The following is a 6000-nucleotide window of genomic DNA, read 5'->3' as shown; positions in this document are numbered from 1 at the left end:
CATTTGCTGACTGACTGTCTGGTGAATGAATACTAGCAAACATCCCATGGGCTATAACAGAGCTTTCAATGGCCTTAATTTAGGAAGCCCTACTGAGGTACAAGCTAACACAACTGAAAGACACTCCTCACAGATAATAGGGGAAACTATCCCTTGTTTTTCATGGACTTCTAGATGAGATCATTTTTCTTTAGGGCTCAATTTCCTAATCTGTGGAAACCTTGAGTTATTGTCCCTGAAAACTCAATGCACATGCCAAAGTTCTCCTTTTTGCTGAGAAGAGCTTAGCACAGCTACTGCCATGCCCCTTTTTAGCCAAAGGTATTGGCACATTGGTTTGTGTCTGGGCAAAGCAAGGAATCCATCTACTAGAAGTGGAAAAGCCTTTTTCTAATATCTGGCCAACATTATCTGCCAGTAACCCCAAACCGATGGGGATTGCAGTAGCTTATTTAATAGTTGCATCAAGAAAGAGGCCACTAAACTGGCCACATACATGCCCAGATAGCCACTTCATGCAATTTTGAAGGTCTATTTCTGCTGGTGTTGCCTTCAATTACTAAAGGTAGCAAAGCAAAGAATGGCAGATTAAGACTGAAAATGTTGTTGCAGATTTCAATGATTTGCAAGCAGTTCTGGAGATCCTGAGACTGCCGAAATGCTTCGGTTGTGAAGCACCATTTTATAAACAACTTTACACATGTAACCCTGCTAATACCAATATAATTAAAAGTTGGTAAAGTGATACCTTCTGGATGTGGGTGGAGGTATAGTTATAATGTGGGAGGGATGCCATTATTTTCTAATTACTCTTCAATTACAAAATTTCTGATTCAGTCTTAACACTAGCTTACTGCTTTTCTTGATTTCTAGTGTTTCTCCCAGTAGATAACTGAAGCTTTCATTCCGTAACACTTAACATTCAAAGTGGTATATTGTTATTTTAATACCAGAGATCTGTCTCTCTGGTAGATATTGAAAGCTCAAAACAAGAGGACACAAGTGGAGACCGGCAGTACTTGAACCTAAAACCTGGCATCAGTTTAGATTACAGCTTTAGCACGCTGATTATCTCAAATGTCAAACTGGTGAATCTCGGATGGTATTTTTTTCTTAAAGGAAAGGACAATTATCTGGAAATGGAGAGCTTAAACCTTTAAGGTCAATTCATACAGAAGTGCAAAGAGATGGATTTAAGATCCAATTTTTTGCTCATCTCTACAAAAGTTACAGGAGGGAAATAAAATTCACTGTATTAGATTGGGAAAACTCATTTAGCAATTGGTTTTGGCAGCTGCTGAGGTCTTATGGTACTGTAGTAGAACCATTTGTGGTCTAAGAAACAGCATTTCTCTTCCTGAGCTATTCAGCACATTGGATGTTCCTGCCATGCGGTCCTGTGGCTAGTCAAGCAATCCTGACAACTTGACCTCAGTTTAGGTTTTAAAGGCTTCTGGACCAAGATCAAGGGTGGGTTTTGTTTTGCCCTCTGAATGTTTGAATTACGTCAATGACTTTGATTTAGTTGAAAACTTAGGAAGGAAATGGGGCTCTAACAAGGGAGAAAGCATTTGAAAAACAGATATGGCTGAGGGTCAGTAAGAAGTGGAAATAGTCTATGTGATATTTTTGAGAAATACTAATGTAAGCTAGAAAGCTGTGCCTAAATAAAGGCTGCATTAACCTCTTATACTTAACCCTGGAATTGCTCAATAAAGCAGTATACTGCATGTTTGCTTGCATGCTGCACAGCTGGTTCATGGATATCTGATTTAGAAATGATGGTTTAAAGGCTGCCTGGTGCTCAAGTTGGTCTCGGTAGGGAAGGATCGTGCCCTAGGTGATTCAAAAATGAGGTTAGTGCAAATTAGAAATGGCACACTGTGTGGTTGTTTTTCCCTTGATTCTTCTAAAAGGAGGTTAAACATCAAGAAAAAGTGATGTTTTTCTTTTTTTGATAGAAACTCTCAGCACAAACAGACATTTCCACTGGGGGTGGGGGGGGGAAGGTAAATGTTGTTTCGGCTAGCTCTGCATTTGAATGATATAAACATGCAATGCTTTTTTCCTCTATTGCCTGGAATTTTGAAGGTCTTCTGTGGAATACTGTCCCTGTCAGGAGCAATGAGCTATGTGTGAGGGTATGGACTAAGAACTCTCTCATAAGGAGAACAGAAGAAGCAGAGCTTATAGGACATGCCCATTGCCTATTTGAAACCATGTCTCAGACACGATGAACTTCTCTGAAGAGAGTAGTGTAAAAATTCTCCTCTTTCCTCTGGGACCACAGAGGAGACAGCTGAACAAGTCGCACAAGGTTATGCACAATCTGCGGGCTCTGCCCTGACCCAGACTCCTGAGCTCCTGGGGACAGGTTTGAGAGTGCGTTCTCACTCTTCCCTAGCATCCTTGGAAGAGTCCTGGGCCTGGCTATGTGAATGGTCACAATGTGGAGATGTATGGATTAGCTCTGAACGAGCAAGCTCCGCCAGTGGAAGCAGCCCAACATATGAACATGATACCACATATTTACATACTATTTGTCTGAACAAATTAAGTCTGGAACAGGAAATTTGCATAAGACTTTCCCAGCTACTTCTAAACAGGGCATGGGTATTTTGGCTGTAGGTGTCCCTCTGTAGTTTTTGGTGCAGTGAGGAGCATGATTTGCTACATGAGTGAGTGAGAAAGTTTTGGTTTTAGTGGTTTGCCTCTCCTCCATTACTTCAGTGAAAATTATGCTTTTGATTTAAAAGGTTTAGCTCTTGGGAAAGCTCTGAGGAGACCCTCTTCTGGGTTTTGAGGTTGGTTAAGTGCCTTCACCCCCTAAAATGGACTTGGCTTCATAGTGGTGGAGGAACCACGTTGAGAGGGTGAAGGAAAAGTCTGATGGCTGTGTATTTGGAGGAAAGAGGGACTGTGCTAGTTCTCTTAGCCAGTTCTTTGGAATTTGCCCTGATCTCAGTCCTCAGTCAGGAACAAGCATAGGAGCTGTTATGGACCCCTAATGACAGGTTTTTATCTGCTCATAGTAAGTAATGGCACTGGTACAGCTCTGCCTATTGTTGGCCAGCAGCATTCATGACCCTGGTAATTCATGGACATTGCCTTGGTCTTAGATAAGGATCCCAATGGTATTCTCAATACTTGGAATCTGAAATCTGCCTTACTAATGGGCAAACTTGGGCATGGGAACCAAGGAAAAACACATGGATAGAAGACCGCAAGGGAATTTTTGTGGGTCTGAACTTTGGGAACATGTAAGAGTTGTTTTCTGAAGATGTGCAGGCAGTTTTGTTTTGAGACTGATTAAAGAAATTATGTTCTGCTGAAATGCAATTATGGATAAGATTTGGTAGAAATTGGTTGGCTGGATTAATGAGGTTATTGACACCTTGTTTCTATCATGGTTCAAGCTTTTGGACAAACTTTCTGCAAATGAGTTCTCTGCAGCTCTTCCACCAGAAGGATTTGGATGTCCAGAGTTTCCCAGTCTCCCAGTCAGTTGCTTGAAAAGTCTCAAGGAAACACAATCAAAGCTTGATTCAATTTTCTCCCATTTGGCTTTAACAGGTGTTTTTCAGGGCTCGGAGACCAGCAGTGATGGAGCTAAAGACTGCTTTATGTTGATCAATCTAATTTGGTGATTGGTACACCTCCAGTGAACTCAAATGGACTCTAATCTAGTTTTTAACCATGTTTGTGTTGTGAATGCAAGTTAAAATTTGCTTTATGTCCCGCTTACCAGATAGCCTTGTAGCTAAAAGCATTGGCGTGAGAGGGAGGAGATCTGCCATTAGTTTGTAACTTTGCCATAGCTTCCCTATGTGATCCCGGGTTGGCTTTGTGCAGAAGTCTCCACAATGCTAATCAAGGCTTCACTTTAAAACTCCTTTTTTGACATTTATTCTCGGCTAAGAGGAACACGCATCTGTGGTTACCACAGCTCAGCTTATGTGGGGTAGCTCAATTTGTGTTTGCCCAAAGCAAGGAATGGAACTAATATAGCATAACCACAAAGGAAAGTGGCTGGTGGGCCATCCTCAAAACAAAGGTCTTCCTCACTTAAATTATATTTAGCAATAAGCAAGAGGTCTGTATACCCCACTACATGGACACAGGTGTGGTTGCTGCACTGGGCTCGCTTTGCCATAACCTAGAGAAGCGTCCCTCTAAGTACAGTACACAGATTTCTAATGTTACATGCCTACAGCACAATACATGGGCTTGTGGGATGAAGAAACACAGTTCTTGAATTGGAAACGCTGTTTCACTGGGGAAAGCTGTTCAAGGAGCACAGGATTAGTGTTTCTCAGCAGTTTTGGGTGCAGTCACCTTAGAGAATACAGTATATCTGAGCATTGAATGGGGGGCGGGGGTTTGCAAGTTTGGTAATGTTGGATCTTATTTTCAAGGTCTCTTGAAGTTGGAGTCCTCCAGCTATGTACCTCACAATACTTTTGGGAGCTGTGTACTGTGACAGGTCAGTTGATGCTTCTGTTTTCACTGCTCTTTTTATGCCACTATAAGAAAATTAATGATAGAGCACAACATCTAAGCCTATCAGAGAAATGCAGGAAACTTTAAACTGCAGCCATTGAACAGTTCAGGAATCTTTCTTCTGTCATGTCTGGTTTACTATAGAGTTCTGCATTTGGGGAGTTTCAGTACATGTGAACTCTGGCAACACCAAGTCAAGCCAAGGACAGCAGTTTCCCCAGGCAGCTCTGCTAGTGTGCCCTGTCAGCAGGATCTCCCCCAGCTTGTCTGAAATTCCCCCCCTTCTGCAAAACCAATTTTCTAAAATATTTGCACCAGCAATTACAAATAAAGCTGTCCTTACTCAAAAGGTGACATCTTGGACTATCACAATTGTTTTAACTACTCATAGGTTCAACAAACCTGCAACCAATCAGTTGTATCCAGGCTCTCATGGATTCTCTGCTGATGCTAATGTCTCCTGAAGCATTGGTTGGGGTAGTGCTTCTTGCCAGCCCGAGCTGGCTTGGAGACAGCATCTTGGCAGATGGGGCTTGGGTTTGCTCTTCATGCAGTTGTCAACACCCTGCAAGGCCACAGAAATAAATCTTCATATGATGCTAATCTTTTCTGGAGCACAGACTATTACAAGAACACTCTGCTCCCTCCACTAGCTTTCCCTGAAACAGCAAATTATAGCCAAGGAGTTGGTGCGTCTCTGGGCCTGTCTTGCCTTTCTGTTATGAAATCCCCATTTGGCGAGTGCTTATGTGATTTCGAGAAAAGCTGGGAAAGCTCAGCTGTGGTAAGGTCTGGGTCAGAGAAAAAGGTTTTGGAGGGGGTTGGACAGACAAGCAACAGCTGTGTTTCTATGCATGTTTTCAAGTTTGAGCTAAGAAACAATGCCTGGATGGGAGGCTTGGAAACAGGCTTGGGTGTAGGACTGGACTTTTTTGAGTGGGTGAGGGAACTTCCTAAGGTCTGTGGCTTCTGTTTTCAAGGCCTGTCAGCAGGATCTCAAGGCCTGACCCCAGCATGCTAAAAAGACTATATAAAGCTCAAAGCATGGATGGCAGTGACAGCTATGTACCTCTGCCACAGGAAAACTGTTCTAGAGGAAAACTTTATCTTCTTAGAAATGTGACTTTCCTAGGGGCTAAGATTGTACAGTGAAATTTCCCCAGGAAATGGGAATTTCTGCAGACTCCACAACTTCAGCTGTAAAATGTGGTTCTTTGTCCTCTTTAATGTGAGCATGTTCAAATTGGAGCACTGAACTTCCTTCCATCTTCCATATTGACATCGGTGGGAGTAGGAGCAGGGAGATGGGTAAAACCCCAGTTTGTGACACTGTGCCCTGTGTGTAGCCTGGGTGGTCCTGCTTCTCCCCTCCTGCGTGAGGGAATACTGGGGCAGAGGGGTCCTGATCGCAGGGGCCAGAACCAAGTCTTGCAGCTGAAGTGCAGGGAAACCAAATGTATGATGCACAGAGACTGTGAAACAGAAGTAAGCAAAGGAACC

General features: G+C 42.8%; 1 long non-coding RNA gene across 1 annotated transcript in view; it reads left to right on the top strand.

Moving 5' to 3' along the window:
• Nucleotides 1-4419: 4419 nt before the first annotated feature.
• The window catches only part of LOC138068760 (uncharacterized), a 62701-nt gene continuing 61120 nt past the window's right edge, over nucleotides 4420-6000 (top strand). Inside the window, exon 1 of the long non-coding RNA XR_011143509.1 lies at nucleotides 4420-4483. This is a non-coding gene — a long non-coding RNA (uncharacterized lncRNA). The remainder of the gene's footprint in view (nucleotides 4484-6000) is intronic.

This window comes from Struthio camelus, chromosome 11 (assembly GCF_040807025.1).
Source record: "Struthio camelus isolate bStrCam1 chromosome 11, bStrCam1.hap1, whole genome shotgun sequence".
Lineage (NCBI taxonomy): Eukaryota > Metazoa > Chordata > Aves > Struthioniformes > Struthionidae > Struthio > Struthio camelus.
This window is presented reverse-complemented; position numbering and strand designations above follow the sequence as displayed.